General features: G+C 35.1%; 1 protein-coding gene across 2 annotated transcripts in view; it reads left to right on the top strand.

The window, feature by feature from the left end:
• TMEM135 (transmembrane protein 135) overlaps positions 1 to 21,294 on the top strand; it is a 249,740-nt gene that overhangs the window by 176,442 nt on the left and 52,004 nt on the right. The window lies entirely within an intron of this gene.

Genomic DNA, 21,294 nt, shown 5'->3' with positions numbered 1-21,294 from the left:
TAACTAAAGTGTCTTCTAAATTATTATGCCCCACAAGTGACCTGAATTTTTCTTTGCTTTGTTTTGTTTTCTAGAGTGGTTAGAGAAAAGTCACTGCTCCTTAGTGAATAGAGAAAGAGAGGGAAGGAAGATGTGATTTTTCACACTATGCTTATAAGTTCATCTTGGAAAGCTGAATATGTAAATTAATAGTTCTCAGATCTTGAAAGGTGAATTTCTGTTTTTTGTGGACCTGATTTTAGATATTCTTCGCTCACCTTATCAAACAATCAACATTTTCAATTTAAATGAGAAAAAAGTGATGGCAGGGCTTAATCTAAGTCTTTTACGAACGTAACCTAGCATGCTAATCACTGTCTGTAAAATATTAAGTTAGTCCATTATGTCAGAGTTGCATTTTTCATTGATACTGAGACTCTGAGGAATGTGGGGGAGTGTTAGGATGGCTCAGAATTTTAATGCCACTAAAAATGGTGCCTGTCATTGTCATACAAACACAACAGTATGGGAGTTGGATTTTTGATTAGGAAGAGCCCACTCCTTCATTATCGTCATTTTCTGTAATACCAGTAATTCCTATTTGTTTCACTCTTATTACACTCATTTGAATAGACTCTTTCTTGATTTTTCTGGTTATAGGCAGAGTTCAATCACAGCAGGAAGTTCTAGGCTTTTAAAATTAAAATTTGCACTTGATTGACATGACAGTTATGGATTTTAGTAAGATATATTTAGTAGATATCTTTATCTTTTTTTGTTTAACCTAAATAAGGCAGTTCAACCATAGCAGAATGTTTAAACAACTAATTTCCTGTCAGAACATTCTAATAAATACTTGATAAGCACAATGATATAATTTGAACTTCCTTTAACTATAAAAAATGTCATATGCAAATATAAAATGATGATGGTGCTGTAATTTTTCTTGTAAAGGACAGACAAGCTGTTAGAAGGAAAAAAATGGATGAAGTTTTTAAGGTGGGAAGGACGTATTCATGATGGAGTGCATAGTATTCTATGTCAGTTATTAGCGACTGAAAAATTGTTGCAGCTATCTGGGGGTCTTTGTGAAATTGTATGACCTACCATTTTTAATATACTTTCATATACACCTTACAACTCCTGTAGTCTCTTTCGTGTATTCTAGCAATTTAGGGGTGTGGTAGGGGAGTTAAGAACAATGACTCTTTCATTTCATCAATTTCCAAAGATGTCTTAATTGTATTCAGACACATTATTAGGACAGTATTGCAAAAAGTTCAAGGATTTATCTTTATGCTGTATAATCTGAAGATAAAGCATACCTAGTAGGAGAAATGTAAAAGAAAAGATAAAAACTTAGAAACATATCTTTTGTTGGCATGCACAGGAGGAAAGTACAGTATCAAATAAAATGTTTTGTGTGTGTGAAAATTCCTAACAGACCAGGTTGTTAAGTGAAACAGTCCTTCCCAATATAGCACTTAAAGATAGCATATTTGATCAACATTTAGCATTTCTTAGACATCAGACGTTTTTGAGGTTTAAAAAACAAATTGTCTTGAATATAGTGATAATGCCCAATGTTAGGCATGGTCCTAGGATATTATACTTTGAAAACTGCTGCCATCAAACTAGTATTTTTGGTGTAGAAAGAAAATCAACCCTATAAATATGTATTTTGGTGCAGAGCTACGGAACCTTTTCCTGTTTCAGTCACAGAGTCTAGGTTAAAAACAACAATTTAAAATACTTTCCAGAAGGCTCAATACAAGGTTTTAGTGCCAAGATAAACATTTTCAATTTTCTGAGGAAAGGGGTTGTTTTTCTCCAAAAAGAAGCACTATCACCAAATTCCTAGTGTTCTTGGCAGAAGTTAGTTTGAATAACTCAACAAAAGAGGTTTGGTAAATGATAAAATAAAACCATTTATAAAGTACTGCAACCAAAGAAAACAATGTTATATGTTTGTCTGAACTCTAGCAAGTGTTTAGAATGAACAATAGCAGTTAGCAAGTCTAATTCCATTAGAATATTTTATTTTTAAAATTCAACTTTATTTTAAGTATATTGTAGATATTTGAGGACACATTTATTCCATTTATTAACAATTATTTTAATTCTAATTGCATAAAATTAGATCAGTAAATATCAAATGATATTGTCCCTATGAATCCATTTATAATAACCTTTTTTAAGAAGAGGATAAGAGAAACATTTTATGTTAGAAATGTCAACTTGTGTTTTTATCCTAACCCATAAATGGGAAAAAGGGAAATGAGAACCCCCTTTCAATAGAGAGAAAAATGTGCCAATTTTATTTTTTTTAAAGAAAGAACTTGAGGAAGTAGTTCCATAAGTATTTTCTAAAAGTGACATAGGATGTGATGGTTATAGTATGAATTTACTTAAAAAGCAACACAATGTTCAGAGTATTGAAACTATGGTTATTAAAATGTATAATGAAAATGTCTTACTTTTGCATAGCTCTTAATAGCTCTTAATAGTTATTTTATAGGTATAGTTCTTTTCACATACATTATCTCATACATGGTGATCTTGATTTTTAATCTGTATGCCAAAAATATGGCTTATATTCAAATGGAATCCTGGGAACACTTCAGAGGCTTGGGTGGAGGAAAGGTAATATGTGAAGAGAAAGTTTTTTCCGGTTTTTTGTTCCAGTTCTTAGCCTGCTGGCCATCTGGCTATCCAGCCATCCAGCTGTCTATTGATATAAATTGGGGTACAATATTTTGAAGAGTGTTTTGAAAGAAAAAGGCTCTCTGTTCAACCCCAGTGGGCACTCTTTGTAATGGTTCTGCCTCCTTTGTTTAAGCATTTTATTATTTTGTATGTTATTGTCACAGCTTCGCCTTAGGGCATGTCTGCCACTATCAGTTCAGGCCAAGCAGGAGTCATAGTTGAAAAGTTGATAGAATATTTTGTCTAATGCATCTCTTTAAAACATTTCTTTACTTCCAAGTGTGTATTTATGGGTAAAGCAACCTAAGTTGTTTGTTTTTTTTTTTAAGTAAAAAGGATTCATCATAATTATTGATTCAGGCCTGCTTAGGATCTTCCCAACAGTCATGTGGAGAAAAGAAATTAGCTTCTTTTGAACCACCAGCTCTTTTTTGTTTTAATTGAGAAGCAAAGGAAAGAATCAACAATAACACAGACACTACAACAAAACTGTTACATTTACTCCTGCTCACAAAAAATCAATGAAACATGAAACCCTTTTAAACGTTATTTTATTGGTTTTATTTTCAGCATTAGTGATCTGTGTATGAAGAACACTAATATTTTAGAAAAATGAAATAATTGAGCTTCATTTTTCTTTAATTTAAAATAGTATCATGAAGTGTATTACGACAACTTTGATCCCATCTTAGTGAGTACCTAGCTAGAAATTCTTTCCACCTGCCTGTGCAAAGGCAGCCAACAGTTTGTTTAAACATGTAGATTGAAAGGCTCAGACTTGTCACAGTAGATAATCTACAGACTATATATGACTGATTCACAATAGACCTACCTTAATCTGCCGTAAACATTGGAAAGCATTGGATTCTTAGTAAGAAACCAGTGCAAATTAAAGTTTATTTTAGTTGTGTTTTATACATATATATTTTTTTAATACATATTTAGAAACAGTATTGATGACTGCTATTCCATGAATTTGTGCTATTCTGTGAAGGCAAAAATAACTATTTCATTAGTCTCAACATATGGATGTAGTGTTGTTGTTTTTTTTTAATTTATGAAAACAACACTATTTATTGGCTGGACAACCTATAGTTCTTGAGTGAATGACATTTATGATTGTCCTTGAATCTGTTTACATGAACTTATTAGTATCTTTGAAGTAACAAAAAGTGAGGAAGTTTTGATCTGGGTCTTTCAACCATTTACTCATTTTTAAAAAATCCTTTAAATATCAGTTAGGTTCTATTTTTTAAAGTATTGCCTAAAACTACACAACAGTCCAGTCTAGAAAATTATATATGGCATTTGGAGTTTAAAAGTTTTCTTCAGGTTTGGGAGAGTGTGCCCTAAATAATTAGATTTTTAGTTCAAGGAGATTACTTCCAGCAATGCAGAGAATGAATTAGGCGTTTGGAGGGGGCATAATAACAGGTAGTGGGAGGACACTGCTGCAGTTGTTCAGGAGAGAAATGGTGAGGACATGACTGAGGGTTATGGTAATGACATGATGAAGAGTTGATTTATCTAAGACAGGAGGATTGCTGCTTGGATGAGGAAGAGCAAAACACTAGAAGGTGAGCAAATTAGAAAATGTGTGGAAATTACATACAGGTTTAGCAAATACTGAGATTGAGTTGCTTTTAGGACATTCACATAGAGAAATACAGATATCATTTGTATATTTGGAGTTCAGGAGATAAATAGAGGCTATTCTTGATTGTCACACTAGCAGTTTGATGTTGGACAAATTATACAACTTCTGTATACCTCAGCTTCTTCATTATTAAAAAGTGTAAATTGCTGTATGGACCTCATAGGTAGGATTGTGAGAATTACATAAGAAGCAACATCTTTCCAACTTTTTTGGATGTCACCCAAAATAAGAACTACCTTTTTTTTTTTTGTGACCACGCCGTGCGGCGTGCGGGATCTTAGTTCCCTGACCAGGGATCGAACCCGCGCCACCTGCATTGGAAGCACGGAGTCTTAACCACTGTTCCGCCAGGGAAGTCCCAGAACTACCTTTTATATTGTGACTACTCATGCAGACCCATAAATTTCCCAGAATAGTATGTAACCTTGCTACGTGTAATACATTTGGATATTTTCTATTCTAATTTATTTCATTTATTTAAAAAGCTGTTTCGGGCTTCCCTGGTGGTGCAGTGGTTAAGAGTCCGCCTGCCAATGCAGGGGACACGGGTTCGAGCCCTGGTCCGGGAAGATCCCACATGCCGCGGAGCAGCTAAGCCTGTGAGCCACAACTACTGAGCCCGTGCTCTAGAGCCCGTGAGCCACAACTACTGAGCCCATGAGCCACAACTGCTGAAGCCCGCCTGCCTAGAGCCCGTGCTCCACAACAAGAGAAGCCACTGCAATGAGAAGCCCGTGCACCACAACGAAGAGTAGCCCCCGCTCACCACAACTAGAGAAAAGCCCGCGCACAGCAACGAAGACCCAACGCAGCCAAGTTAAAAAAAAAAAAAAAAGTATTAAAAAGCTGTTTTGACCCACTAATGGGTAACAACCAGCCATGTGAAAAACTACTGAACTAATACATGTGAGCACCTAGCACGGTGATTGTTATCTTAGCAAAATAATAGAGTTGCGAGTAGTGATTGTTGTTTTTAAACTAGGAAAGAAAGTTAATTAAAACAGAGAACTTGAGGAATGAAATTATATTTAGTGTGAATGCTGTAGACATATGCAGTAAGGTAAGGGTTAAGAACTGTTTCTTTGCTCTAGCAACCTGGTGGTCAGTGGTAACCTGCTAGAGAAACTTCTGTAGTTGAGTTGGGATAGTAGATTGAGAAATAAATGTGACATGTTGTATACTTTAAAATACAATTATATTTGAAAATTATTTCTCAATAAACTTGGGGAAATTTTTTTAAGTAAATAAAAGAAAATGTAAAAAAGTGTGAGTGTGGAAGTAGAATGAGTATAATAAACTCAAAAAGTTTGAGAGGAGAAAGATAGGGCAAGTTGTTATAGGATTAAGGGTTTTCCTTTTGTATTCCTTCTTTTCTTTGTTTATTTACTTATTTAGACAAGAGAGACTAAGTGGTTAAAAGAAGGTTGCACAAGCAAGAGAGGTTGACAAGTTGGGGAATGGGAAAGAAAAGAGAAATGGTCTAAGATGCAGCCCAAAACGTCTACATGCATGGCTAGATTGTTAAACCTCCTTATCTGGAAGAGATCATGATAAATGATTAGGAGGAAATTGAAGCTTTCTTTGAAAGCCTTGGGCACACAGTTTAAGTGAAAGAGGACTGATATATGGAAAAGGTAGGAAGTAGAAAAATCTAATGCCTTTGGCTTCCTAAATACATTGTCATTCTTAAAAGGTGAGTTTTTAAAGAGTCGACATGGGCTTGTGAAAGCAATATTCCTCAGAAAATATATGCGGGTGGAACAAGGTACTAATGTAGTTGGCACCCAAAACCAGTCAGCTTACTAAAAAATGCAAAATCTGTCCTATGAAAAGAGAAAGTAAAGAGAATGTTAGGACTGTTGCTTTCTTCAAAGCAAATAGAAAAGGTGAGAAAACACAGGTTCATAAATGTTGTGAATCACTTCCTCCGAGAATGCAAGGCTTATTACCAGGTCACATGACTGTAATGTGAGTTTCTTTTTGAGGGGAGAACATTATTCTGCCCGTTGGGTGAATGTTCTCCATCTATGGATGAAAGTTGTGGCAAGTCTGTTTTCACTTTTTGCCTGCTAGCCTTTGAGGTACTTGGGCCTAGATAAAGAAATGGCTCCAAAATTTTTAACATATATAAATGTTTATTGATTTTAGTAGAAGGCAAAGGGAAATATTGTATGGAGAAATGGTATGAACTTAAAATGCAACTACTAAAGTAAGAACTTAATGGGACACAATCATGTCAGAAGTGGTCAACTGCCTTTCAGAAACTTGTTGCAGTTTTATTTTCATGAATAACAATGACATTTATTACTGATCATAGAAAGCTCTTAGACTGGACTTTTGCTAATAAAATCGCTCAGGTCGGAAGCAGTTAAGTTTAATTCCTTGTTTTACCAGTTATGAGGAATGCTATAATTCACTGTTTTCTTCACGCCTGACTCTTTGTTTCCATTATTTTCTACTGTTGGAGTTTTCCTGGAGCTAATCAAGGGGCACTCTAGGGTAGCAGAGTTGGTGAAAAGCATGCACTCTTGAGCCAGACTGTGTCGGTTCAAACCCTCTCCATCTAACTTCTTTGTGATATTGGGTCAGGTGCTCAGCCTCTCTGTGCCTCAGGTTTCTCACCTTAAAGTGGGGATAATAACAGTACTCACCTCATGGGATTACTGTGAGTACTAAATGACTGCCACATTGTAAACTCTCAATAAAATTAGTTGTTTTTATTATTTAACTCTGAGCTGTAAAGGTCACATATTGTTTGATTCCATTTATATGAAATATCCAGAATAGGCAAATCCATAGAGATAGAAAGTAGATTTGTGTTGCCTGTGGCTAGGAGACTTTTGGGGAACGGGGAATGACTACTAATTGGTATTTTTTTTTTAAATGGTGATGAAAATGTTCAAAAAAGTAATTATGACGATGGCTACACAGGCCTGTGAATATATTAAAAGTCATTGAATGATACACTTTAAATAGTGAGTTGTATGTGAATTATATCAATTAAGCTGTTAAAAAAAGCTGACCTGGAAATAGATCTTTATTGCACAGCAGCATGGTGTTTCTGTGCTATCACCATTTAACATACCTCTGGTTGCCACACCTCAGGGATGCTACTGTGTTTTTGTGGACACGTAGGCATTTCTTGAGAGAGAACCCCGGGAAACTTAACTTCTTCTCAAGTGTATTTGAAGGAGGAGTGTTCCCATGGAGAATGACAGACAAGTGCACCACAAAGCTTGCCAGCTTTCTTTCCAGAATTGTCAGAACTGCCGTTTAAAATATTCATACTCTTAGTTCTGAGATACTACACTTTAGAATTAGAAGGGAAGTAATGAGGAAGATTACAATACATGCCACAAGTTTATGTGAGATTGTTATTACAACATTGTTCTAATAAGACGGAAATTTGTCTTTGATACTTACGAGTTAGGGTGTTTTTTACTTGGTAATAATATTTGAAAAGTACAGTTTAAAAAAAGTTTTCTAGGACTGCCAACGAAGACTAATTTCAGAAATATCTGCAGACATGGTATAATATCAAATGTCCTTATTAGCTGGAGAAAAACAAGATTGAAAAATGGAGATAAATTTATTTATCTGAAATGTTTAGGCTTTTAGTGAATATATTCTCAAGTATCAGTCTAATGCATTACTGCTGATCAAACTGAAAAGTCATCAATTGCCATTTAAAGACTGAGATCATCAGAATGCCCTTTAAATATCTATGAAGTCCACTGCTAATACATTCCAATTGAGTTTGAGTGGAAATTAAATTAACAGTCTTTGGAAATATAAATTATCAGTTCACAACCTGATTATTATATTTTGAGTATGTATTTCGTAGATTGTATTTGATTATATAACGATATTGATTATATTTTGAAGAAGAATTTTGCTGTATTTTCTGTTTATTTTGGGGGAGGTGTTTCAGAATCACTGTCCTTGTCATGGAAATTTATTGAAATGAAGGACATAGAAGGAGATATTAATATTCATATAATACATCATATTTTTCCTTTTTCATGATCTAGATTTTTTTCAAAAAAATCACAGATAGCAAAAATTGGAAATATTTGGATTTATTCCAATCTGAATCCTTAAAACTTCAAATAAAATATCCATGTATGAAGCCTACTTTTCATGCTGTACTGGTTCAGTGACAGCTTGCTAGAAGAGGAAGTATGTCACAGCTGCCCTGAGCTGAAATTCACAGTAAAACAATATTTTTCCACCATTATCAATTTTCAGCACAGATTCTGTTTCTAATGGGTGACTGAGTCACTGAACCAGGAAGGTGTTTACCTGCAAAGTGAACTAGTCTAAATGGGAGACGCTTTTAAGTTCTAAAATTTCAGCTGGAGTCTTCCCTAGAGGAAGGAAGAAGTGGGTCTCCTCCCTTTTTTATATTCTCTTGTCAATCACAAAGCCTCTTTGTACTGGTGGGGTCTTGATGGTGACTGAGTGCTGGCTGTTTGTCACGTTCCTGTCATCCTAAAATAAAAGAAGAACATAGCTTTGGGTTCTCAGGCCTTAGAGAATAAGTTGCTTGCGGCAGCCCAGGACCTCTGAATCCAAGCTGCCCTGGAATGCTTCTGAAGAGATTTGTTCACTGAAATGGAGTATGTAATTCTTATGGTTTTGAGCTCGTTGGGCATGTTCAGAAGAATAATGATATTCAGAATTAGATGATGGAGAGCAGTTGAGCTCATCACGTTGATTTCTTCTATCACAAAAACATCAAGCTCTAATATTAGCACAGTTGCTATCCTGACTCCTGTTTCTTGCTTGAGTGTTAAAAAATGCTTTTGGAATTGGATAATTCCCAATCCTGATATTTTGGACAAACCTTCCTTGCAGGGTGTCATTATAGGATATTTTCAGGGATTCTTATGAAAGATGAGACTCTCCTCACCTCATCTTGTAAAATCACCAGCAACTTCTACTGGTATGAAACATGTAGGGAGATTTATTATAGCAGGCCAACCGAATTGAAATTACTTGAGTCCTGAGAATTTAAAGATCATTAAAGTTTTTGATCACTTTATTGAAGTTATCATCTATTTCTTTTGGATTTTAGCTTACATCTCTCAGTCTTTTATTACATTTTAATGATTAGAAGAACTGTGTGAATGAAGGTGATGTGGACTGATGTGGCTTTCAACTTGAGAGAATATAGCCCTTAAAAAATTGTATTACTTTTTTTGTTATTTGGAAAAGCAGAAATAGTATCTATAAGGATGAAAAAGAAAGGTTTTGTTATCAAATGAAATATTTCTTTTTACCGATTCCGAAGTATGCACTTATTAATGTTCAAGACATATGGACTTTTAAAAATGTAAATGTCTGATGTAAGGGCTCTAAAGGAGTTCTCAAACTTTAGTGTGCATACAGATCATTTGGGGAATCTTATTAAAAATGCAGATTATGATTCAGTAGGTCTGGGCGGGGTGTTAGCTTCTGCATTTCTCGGTTCCCCCCGGTGATGCCAGGGCTGCTGGACCTGGGGTCACACTCCGAGTAGCAAAGCTGTGAATCACATCAAGAAATAAATGATAAAATTTTCCTTAAAACCGGTAACTAAAAAAAAAAAATCCAGAGAATTTAATCCCTCTATCTCTCTTGCTAACCAATTCTAGTAGTTCACAGCATGAAGAGCCAGGACCTTTTCCCCGAATATCCCAAATCTCTAATAAAAGGAAATGGGCTCACCCTAAAGGCCTTTTCCCAGTTGAAATAGAAAACAGCTATTCATATAATCACTTTAGATGCTTAAAGATTATTAGGTCTCCTTTTCTCCCTCTTAACTTTCTTCTCAGCATCAACTTCTTTCAGCATTTTAAGATGTAGTTTACTTTTTTACCCCAATTTTAACTGTGCAGTATCTATGTAGGGTAAAAATGATGAGTCTTTTTATTCAATAGGTGAATTGATGAGAGATTTTTCTGATCTAAAAGTTAGCAAGTCTCCTCTTTTTAAAAATAATTTGTTAATTGTACAAGTAATACACTGCTAAGTTCTTTCAAAAAATTCAAATAACATCAAAGTGTATATAGTAAAAAGTGAAAGTTCTTTCCCCCTTTATCCAACTCCCTCTTCCTGCTGCTTTTTTCATTCAAAACAATCTTGACATTTTGGCATATATCCTTCCAGAATTTTTTCTATACATACCTATGTACCTATGTCTATATTCATTTTTTACAATAGGATCACATATTATGTATTTTCTGCAGTACTTCTCTATTTAATAATGTATCTTAGGGTTCTGTCTGTATGTCACTATATCTGAATCTACCTCATTGTTTTTAGGTGCTGCAAAAAATTATAAATCTATAAGTAATACTTGAAGCCCTATTAACATTTATACTGTTTGCAGTTTTTCACTATTACAAACTGTACAACTGTGAACATTCTTTTAAAAATATCTTTGTGTGCATGTTCCATTGTTTCCGTAGGCTGGATAGTTACCTACAAATGGATTCTCTGGGTCAGATATACTGGACGTATTTAATTTTGATAAATACTGCCAGATAGTCCTCCATAAAAGGCACTACCAATCTACTTTCCCTCTGAGAGTGCTTGTTGATGCCCAATCTTAGTTCATGTCAGTGATTTTTACCTTGTCAATCAAATAATCTAAAAGGTAATGCCTCATTTTTGCCTTACTTTGTATTTCCCTGATGACTAGTGATGTGGAACGTCTTTTCATTGGTTTATTAGTCGTTTTGATTTCATGCCCTCTACCCATTCTTTATTTTTTAATTTTTTGCACTGATTTATAGGAGCTATATGCTCCTATAAATTTATATGCTATTAATATTTATTTTTTCCTGTTATAGTGTTGTGTCAGTCAGCAGTTATGTAAATAACAACCATAAAATTGTAGTGGCATATAACAAACAAGTTGGCTGGGTCAGCTCTGTGCCCCATTGCAGGTCTGTGAGTCAGTTAGGGCAGTTCTGCTTTGCATGTATTCATACTGATGTCCAAGCTGAGGTGACAAAAGCTATTTAGGGTAAGCTGTCCTCATGGCAATGGCATGAGATTTGTTTTTTACTAACAGCATCTCCAAGATACTCATATATGTGTACTTTAAGTACTTCATTTCACCCTAGCACAGACAAATATCTGCTCATTTACCAAGGCATTTTGTTTGAGTTGGAGTTCCCCAGCTGGGGTTCTGAGTTGTTTTTGTTGTATAAATCATACTTATAAGGTATTGTCTTTCCAAAACAGTAAACTCAGTTTCCATGGAAAAAAACTTTTTTCCTTTTTGGTTTATGGTAATATGTAGGTCATTTACATAATTACATTAACAAATACAAATGACATAAACACATTTGGGGATAAGCACAGCTAATTCTTGGCAACCATGTAACTCAACTAGTGTGAACTGACGTATGTGGTCATATTTAGTAGTGGTGTTTTACCTTCCAGCAGTCAATGTGAATGTTAGAACGTTTTACAGAGAAAACAGAGAATCTAAGATAAATTTATCTTATTAAATGTAATCTCTTAAATGGAGATTGCAAGAGAGAATTTTTACTGTAAAGAGCACATTTAAAAAATATTTACTAACATCTTTTGTCTCTGCAGTACCATCATCAACTGTCCTCTTTTCCATTCTTTGAGGATTTTTTTCAATGCCTTAAAGTCCTCAAGATTTGGTTTCTACTGTTAAAAAAATTGGGGTTTTTTTGCTTTTTATTTATCCTGGTAGAGCCAAACTTCAGAGTCATACTTTTATGATAGGAACCAGTTTATATATTTTACACATATCTTGATGCTTATTTATTCTAGCCTAAAAATAACTGAGGTTCAAGAATTCATGGCATATATGCTGATTCAGTGTTATTTTCAGTGAGTCTGATATGTTGCAAAGTTTCATAAAAGTATTTTCCTTTCAAGTGAATAATACCAAGACTTAATGTTTCAGAGGATCATAGATTTTTAGAGTGGGGAGCAAATTAGAGATTATGTACCACAACATTGTCGCTTTTCTGGTGAGGAAATGAAACCTCTGAGGGTTTTTGTGATTTGTCTTAGCTCATTCAGTGGTTAGAAACTGAGGCAGAAGTAGAATTTTGAATAATTTACTTTAAATACCGTAAATTATTTCAAAACAGTCGAATATTTTGATATTTATGTGAAGAACATGGCAAAAGATTCAGTTATTTTTATACTCTTAAATACAAAGATTCAGGTTTTTCTTTTGTTTGTTTGTTTTGTACTCTTAAATACTACAGTGTGATGGAAAGCCTTTTTGAGAGAGAAATTAAACAGAAAGACCTAGAAATTAAGGAAGATAGAAGTTTGTTCAAAATTTTGTTAATGGATATTTTGGGGTTTATGTATGAAATAGTTTTAACTATATGAGAAATACCATCTCATGGGATTATTCATCTTTCTATTTAAGATTATAAGTATTTCTGATTGCTGCTATTAGGGATCTTTGGAATTCCCTTCTTGTGACTAGATTTTAAACCAGAAAGGAGGATAAAAGCTACTTTGTAGTCAGATGGCTATGCTTTCTGCCTCTGTGTTTCAATCTTTTTCTCTCTCCCTCTCTTCCTCGCCTCCCTCCCTCTTCTCCACCCTGTTTCTTTTCTTATCTTTTTGGTTTTGTTTTGTTTTCTGCTTTTTTTGTTTTAATACAGAATGTCAAGGAAATAACTAGCGTTGCACTATGGCACTTAACATTAAATATTCATCATATTAAGTGTGACAAATGTGTGTATGACTAGTATTTTAGAACAGAATTAAATTTATGTTACTACTTCCTAATACATTATTAATAATTTCTTAAGAGGAAGAAACTCTACGTTAGCATATATTTATAATCATCTCTGATCTTTTATCATGAATTGATCACTGCTTCCTTTATGAAACGTAAACAGATATGTATTGAAGCTTTATTTGAACAGCTGTTTGTACATTTTAAGGATTTCAGTTATTTTAATTTCTGCAGTGTATTTCTAGGCTTAAGCTCAATTGTCATTTAAATTCAGTCTTCTAAATTTAAGGTATATTAATTTCATGTAGGAAATCAGAAACATCTTAAATTTTATTCCATGTTTATTACCTTTGGGAATGTTGTTGTTTTATTTCTAGTGTTGAAGTTCATTTTGTTGGAAAAAATAGGCTATGTTTCCAAAGAGATTTATAAAAGGGGGTTGTTATTTTTTAAAGCTGTGAAGTACTTGAAATTTCATGAGTCTGAAACTATGTTATAGAATATAGGTTTGACATTCTTATTTTTCAAATCAAATTGGCCACAGTAATAATAAGCTACAATTGAAATATGAAACTCTGACATAAAGCAGAAATTGGAATGTTACGAACAGCTGTTGTCATAAAAGGGATCGACTAGAATTTTACTGTGTGTCTAAAACATTATCTTCCCACAAGTCTCCTTTTTTAGCTTGCTGAATATGAGTTCTAATTCTGCTCTGTTTCATCTCATTCCAGCAGTCAAATATTATTTCTTCTTGTTCCATACATGAATTAGATAGATATTAGGGTGATCATATGTACCTTGGATAGGTTCTGTTTTGTCAAAAAGTGTTCTTTCCAAATCATAATTCCTTTGGACTTAACTGTTTTTACTGGTTAATAATATCCGGATCTGCTCCAGATCTTGACCTTGCCCTATTTCTAACCCTACAAAGCTAACTGTGTTCCCTATTCTTGGCCGTTGAACCTTTTGTTTAGATTCAGCATATCTCTTCTTTCCAGCATCTTCTTCCCACTTTGTTCACCTGTCAGTTATGTCTTCTCTGTAAGGGGTCAGCTACAAAGTGAGAGTGATTAGACAGACCACATTTTGGGCACATCACACTTGCTTTCAGCAGCCAATTTTATTTGGAGCATAAAGTAATTTAAAAAATGCTAATGTACCCTAAGTTGAACCTTTCTATATTCTCACGTATTTGTAACACTTTTCTGTAGGAAATATAGTTCAGCAAGTCAGATTTCTGGGTACGTAGCATAATTAGGAAAAGTTTAAAATTCTTATGGGAAGAGCTAACAACACAGTAGTGAGAGAGATGAATATGATGAATGTGAGGAAGAGATATTTATCTAAATTTTATCAGCTTTGAAGGAGTCATTTATTAAGAATTTTACATGTAAGTCGCATAAGCTCGTATGACTTAAAAAATCCACCATACTGGGGAATTAGCTGGTGGTCCAGTGGTTAGGACTCTCACTGTCAGGGACCTGGGTTCCATCCCTGGTCGGGGAACTAAGATCCTGCAAGCCCCATGACGTGGCCCAAAAAAAAAAAAAAAAAAAAAAAAAAATTGCACCATGCTAGTCTGTGTCTTTCATAGCTTCAGAGCCCATTTGTCCCTATCTTGTAGTTGAAAAGGTCTGTGGATAGTGGGGCTTTGATGAAAAATTAAATAATTATAGCTAGCTAATATTTACTGAGTGCTTACTGTGTACCAGGCACTGCACTAAGTGCTTTATAAACAGATTTGGGTTAATCCTCACCATTACCTGCTACCCACTAGGGTAGGTACTGATATTTTCTCCCTTTTACATGTAAGGAAACTGAGACTTTGAGAGGTTAAGTAACTTGCCAATGATTGTATAACTAGAAGTAAACAGCTTGGATTTGAATTGGGGTCTCTCTAACCTCAGAGTCTGTTCTCTTCATTCCTCAGTCCACCTGACTTGACCAGTACTTCGCAATCTTTTTGACATCATGCCATACATAGAAAATGTTAGTGCGTGTCTTTACGGCATAGTGGGGAAAATGGCTGAGGCTGCCTACAGCCGCAGGTCCTGGGCACCCCAGAGGTCTCCCCTGCACCCCCATGATGTAAAGTCAAAGTAAGGAGGGAATTAGGACTTAGTCGTATATCGTTCCGTCGTTTGCGGCAGGCACACCTATTGGGAAGCTCTGTTCTACACTCCGGCGCCTCACTGGGAAGTGAGGGTGAGAGGTAAGTGACCTTTTCCCCGAGATCACAGTGCCTCCAGCTCCCCATCATCACAGGCCCGGTAGTGGGAGCTTGGATTGGTGATGTGTTTGAACAGGTCTGTGAAGTTCCTCTTTCTCTTTTATTTTTCTATCTGCTATAGTAATAACATAGTTCATGGTTGGATTTTTTTTCATTGAGGAAATATTTATTATTGAGTATTTACTGTGTGCAGTGCTGTGTGCTTTGGTAATTAAAAAGATTCACAGTCTGCTGGAGGAAATATTTCTTGCTATAGTCTGGACGTTTGTATCCCCCGCCCCCTGCCAACCAAATTCATATGTTAGAATCCTAACCTCCTAGGTGATGGTATTAGGCGGTGGGGCCTTTGGGAAGTGATTAGGTTATAAGGGCAGAGCCCTCATGAATGGGATTAGTGTCCTTATAAAAGAGGCCCAAGAGCGATCCTTTGTTCCTTCTGCCTTGTGAAGACCCAGCAAGAGGGCACCATCTATGAACAGGAAGCAAGCCCTCACCAGACACCCAATCTGCTGGCGCCTTGATCTTGGACTTCTCAGCCTTCAGAACTTTTGAGAAATAAATTTCTGTTGTTTATAAGTTACCTAATCTATGACATTTTGTTAAAGTACGTTGAACGGACTAAGACATTATACATAAATTACTTTAATATGGCATGTGAAGTGTCATAACATAATGGCATGAACAGAGTGCAACAAACAGGAAGGGTACTGTGATTAGTTTTAACTAGGAAGTGTAGCGAATGTTTCTCTAACAAGTAACATCTTATCAAAGCGTTGAAAGATTAATAAAATTTAAACACAAGAGGTCAAGAGGTTGGTGATGAGGACAATAATGCAAACATAGTTGATAGCATCAGCAAAATCTTAGAAGTTGGAACACTTATAACTAGTTTTACATGTTAGAAAGAAAGGAAGGGAGAGGAGTTTAAAGGGAAGGAGAGGGGAAAAGAACCCTTCCCTTTGGTACCTTATTTCTTTGTTCCTCTTTCCAGCCAAATTTCTCAAATAAATTATCCACATTTGCTGTTTGGCCTTGTTATGTGCCACTGTAATCGTATTTTCCTCTGAAATTGATCTCCCTGAGATCATCAAAGACACCCTGTAACTAAACCTAATGGACACTTTATGTTCTTATCTTACAAGGTCTCTCACCTACTTATGACATTGTTGCCCACATTTTATCTCTTAAAACACTCTTTTCCTTAGTTTCCATGAAGTCATGTTCTCTTGATACTTCTTCTACTGTCTAGTCACTCCTTCGTCTCCTTTTCACTCTTCTCTGTTAAGACTGTATATTCCCTTAAGTATTTGTGTATTCAATATTCTTTTCTAGGACTTCAGCTTTTCTTACTTTTTATATTCTCTGTGAGTAATCTTACATATTTGTATGGCTTCAGTGAGCATTTGTATACTGATGACCCCCTAATCTAGATCTATAGCTCAGATTCCTCCTGAACTTCAGGTCCAAATATTAAACTGCTTCCTTAATTGTTTCACTGCCCCTCAAAATAAATTTTTCCAAAATTGAACTTCCTGCCTCTGCTTCAACCCTTTTCCTAAACCCCTTCTCCACCAAACTCTATTTTTCTTCAAGTGTGAATGGAAATGCCACTTACTCATTTGCCTCTAGGTGGAAATTTGGCCAGCATTTCAAACTTCTCCTTGAGTATTCAATCACAGAGAATTACCTATTTTACCTCCTTAATATATCTTGAATCCCTGAAGCTCTCTCGGCGCCCACTACTGGTGCTGTGCTCCATAGTCGAGGCCTCTGTTGCCCTGGTTACCACAACTGCCTTCTCATAGGTCTCCACACATCTACTATCTCTCCTGTACAGTTTGTTCCCCAACTATAACCAGAGAGCATCCCAATCCTATGCTTCCAGTTCAAAGCCATTCAATAAATGTCTTGCCCTCAGAGTAAAGATCTAAACTCTTCCAGATAATTTATAAGACCTTTATAAAGGTCCATTTAGGGGACTAGGAATGAAGGAATTGGAGTCTATTTCTTAGATTTGAATACCACTTACTAACTGTGTGATCTTGGACAAGTTACATATCTTCCCTTTGACTCTGTTCTTTGCTGTGTTAAAATGGGATTGATAATAAGACCTAGGATTATTGCTAGGTTTGAACGACTTGGTAGATAGTAATTAGAGAATAAATGTTTGTTAACTCTTGTTATTGTACTTGTTACCTTACCCAAATATATTATTTTTTAAAATTCAATCTTATGACATCACTTATCATCATTCACTGGTTAGAGCACAAGAATTTCTGTGACTTCAGCATATGTGGGGAGCATGTGGTAATCAGTTTTCCTTATAGACACATACTAGCAAAAAATAAATGGTTTATATATGCTTGGTACCAAACGAGAGAGTAGACAATTGAACACCATAGTAGTTCAAAAAAGGAAAAAGATATTTTATGAAAATTTGATCTGTCCTTTTAAAAGGATAATCAAGGTAGTAGCAGCTGCAGCAGCTAATATTTATTGAGACCTTACTATGTGCCCAGCACTGTGTTAAACACTTTACATGCATTATTTTCCTCAAAAGAGCTTTAAGAGATATTATTTGTAGCCCTATCTTACCGATGAGGAAACTGAGGCTTAAAAGATTAGACAGCCCTATCAAATGTAGAGCTAAAATTCAAATCCAGATAGATGACAAAGAAGTTTTCCAATTATTCATGCTTTAAAATGTTTTTCTGTATTTGTTACAAGTCTTCTGAGGCAATGTACACACACACACACAGTCTGTTTTTCTGTCTAATGGTATTTAAAAACAATTTAGTGTTATTTTAAATGTATATAAAATATGGTATATTTATCCAGATTTTCTCATGCAGAATGTATATTCTGCAAGTAAATTATAATATCAGTGTACAGAAAGAAAAATAATACCAAGCATCAGCCTTTTGTAACATGAACGATTTTGGGAATATATAATAGGCAATGTTCAATTGCAAAAAAAAATCTTTACAGTTGTATTACCTCAGACTTTTTAAGTGAGACATTCTGAATTATGTTTATAGGAGCTTGTGTTAATTATGTCTACCTCTTTGTTGGCTCTTTGTAATATTGCAAATGTAGTAAAAGAACTAATACCCTATTGACAATTTATAAGTTCTGTTCATGCTTGATTTAATCTGACTTTGTAGGCTTAGTACATTTCATTAACAGTAGAGTATTTGGAATAGAACTTTTGTTTGAGGATTTAGGATGTTTATATTGGGTTTTTATTTTATTTGTGACAGACTTGAAATGGTGTTACATCAAATACTATATTTTTGAACACCAAACAGGCTAGATTCTCTTGTGAGGACAGATTGGCTTTGGTTACCACCTATGTGATAATACCTTTTTTCTTTCATTTCATTGGAAAAGATTATCTAACAATTAATTGCCATTCATCTCAAATTTAATTTTGTATCATGCATACCTATTGCACGGTTTACTTTTTGTTCTTTCTTTTAAAAATTTTTTAAAAGGTAACCTTGATGCTTTTTTTTCTTTTTTAAATAACTTGCTCTAGCAGGCCAAAACTATGAAAAATTTTCAGTTTTTGGAGTGTATAATCTTTTGTCTTTCTTATTTCTTTGATAAAGAGGATATAAACTATGTTTGAAACTGTCAAGATGTAGACAATACAATTCACAAGTTAATGGAACTCTTATAAAGGGAATATGACTCACTACTTTTCACTAATACCGGATAAAAGGAGGCTTTTTTCTTTGATTTTTCTTGGAAGTATTCATTTGTATTAGTTAATGTAGTTGTATTCAAGGGACTTCTTCCCCATGTGCCCCACCCCACCCCCTTACCTCCAGTAATAGCTTGGAAATGAAGAAGTCTCTTGGAAGAAGTCTCTTTTCCATTATTTATATCTGCATCAGTAATTTCTGAATATCCATGCTGCCATTTTAGTTTGAATTACAAGTGGGGAAAAATGTAACCTTAAAGTCTTTTCTTTTCTTTTTTTTTTTTTTAATTGCACCGTAAAGTTAGCAGTTTTGTAGTGGAATGAGCACAAACTTTAGAGTTAGATTAATCTGGATTCACATTACACTTTCACCACTTACTAGTTGTGCAACCTTGAGCAATTTATTTAATCTGTTGGAGCCTGTTACTTCATTCAATACCAATAGTTTCTCTTCTGCTGATTGCGTTGAGGATTGGAGACAATGCTGGTAAGGCCCCTGTGTGTGCCTGACGCATGGTAAATGCTAAGTAAATTGTGGAGATTGTGCCAATTCTGTTAAGGAAGATATTTTATCTCAGTTGCGAAAAAATATCTGTTAGATTTTGGTAGTCATTGTGCTAATTGCCAAATAGTTTCAGATTGCTATCAAACCCACCCTCCCCCTGCCCCCCACCTTGGGTCACATGCTAGGGGTATGCTTCACTGACCCTTGAAGCTACCTTTAACTATCTTTGGTCAAAGGAATGTGAATGAGTGTGGTGTATGTGACTTCCAGGAAGAAGCTTTAAGAGGCCGTGTGTCAGTTGCCATAGCCCTTATTTCTGTCTCACTGATTGAGGAAATCTGTCAAGATGGAACATCTGCCAGCCTGGTTTCCTGAGTGACTACAATGAGCGTAGTCTTCTTGCTGATCTTGCAGTGTGGAGTATAAATAAATTTTTATTGCATTGTGCCACCGAGATCTGGGGGCTGTTCCTTAACTGTTGCAAAACCATATTCTGAATGACACAGAGCTACTCAAAAATTGTTTGCAATTTTTATGTGACTAAAGCCAAATCTTCACCTCCTGTAAATGAAGATTTGACCTTTAGAAAACACAAATTACTTATGATAGTTTTTTTTTTAACTCAAAAGTAATCTTGAGCACCTTGGCCTTTGAAAACAGAATATATTTTATAAGAACATGGTACTAAAAAGGCACGTTGGAATCTAGTAGTTAAATTCTTAATGAGTGTGCTTATGGAGTAACGTTGGGGAGGGGGAGAGGCATTGTTAGGCAGTAAAGCTTCTGGGTTTCATTGAGTGTAGAGCACCCCAGGCCTGATATTTAGCTAGAGCAGCTGTTTAACACCATGAGCACCACAGATCCTGAGAGAAAGGTAAAGGAAGGTTAGAAACTGTAGATTAATGGTATTTCATAATACGTGTCTAGTTGTTGCCACTTACATTGCTGCTATGGCTTATAGTTGCCTGTCTGAGCATTTCCTTTGCATGCCATGGGGGTTGGGAGAGAAAGCAGATGAGTTGATGGGAACAGTTTGCCTACAGTTGTGAAAGTATGCACTGCTTGCTGCTTATTCTTGAGCAAGTTCTTTAATCCTTTTGGTTTTGTTTTCTTACCCATAAAGTGGGCAGGATAATACCTACTGATGATGTAAGGATATGAGATAATGTATGTAGAATAATATATTAAATGCTTAGCATGATGACTACAACCTAGAAGGTGCAAAAAATATTGGACTTCCTATCCCGTCTTGCTAACTGCATTTTTAAAAATTGATATATAGTTGACTTACAATGTTGTGTTAGTTTCAGGTGTACAGCAAAGTGATTCAGTTATACATACATATATATCTATTCTTTTTCAAATTCTTTTCCCTTATAGGTTATTACAAAATACGGACTAGAGTTGCCTGTGCTATACAGTATGTCCTTGTTGGTTATCTGTTTTATATCTAGTAGGGTGTATATGTTGCCTTTGTTGAGAAAGGTGATGTTGATGCATTATCAAGACCTTCCTTTTTCTAAATAATTTTAGGAAGTAATAACTATTCCTTTTCTTGTGAATAGTATCCTTTTATAAAATCCCTTTATTTTCCTTAATATCACATAAAACTCACTTACACTATGAGTTTCTTGAACGGCATGAGCTCTTTATTCCAAAGACCTACTGAAGTACCCTATCAGAATGGGTCCTCATTTCCTTCTATAGTGTAGGCCCTCGATATATAGTAGATTAGATTAGATTGAATTTCTTCTTTAATTATCCAATAGTATAATTA

The sequence above is a fragment of the Eschrichtius robustus genome, chromosome 11 (assembly GCF_028021215.1).
Source record: "Eschrichtius robustus isolate mEscRob2 chromosome 11, mEscRob2.pri, whole genome shotgun sequence".
Lineage (NCBI taxonomy): Eukaryota > Metazoa > Chordata > Mammalia > Artiodactyla > Eschrichtiidae > Eschrichtius > Eschrichtius robustus.
The sequence above is the reverse complement of the archived record's forward strand: the minus strand, read 5'-3'. Positions and strand labels throughout refer to the sequence as shown.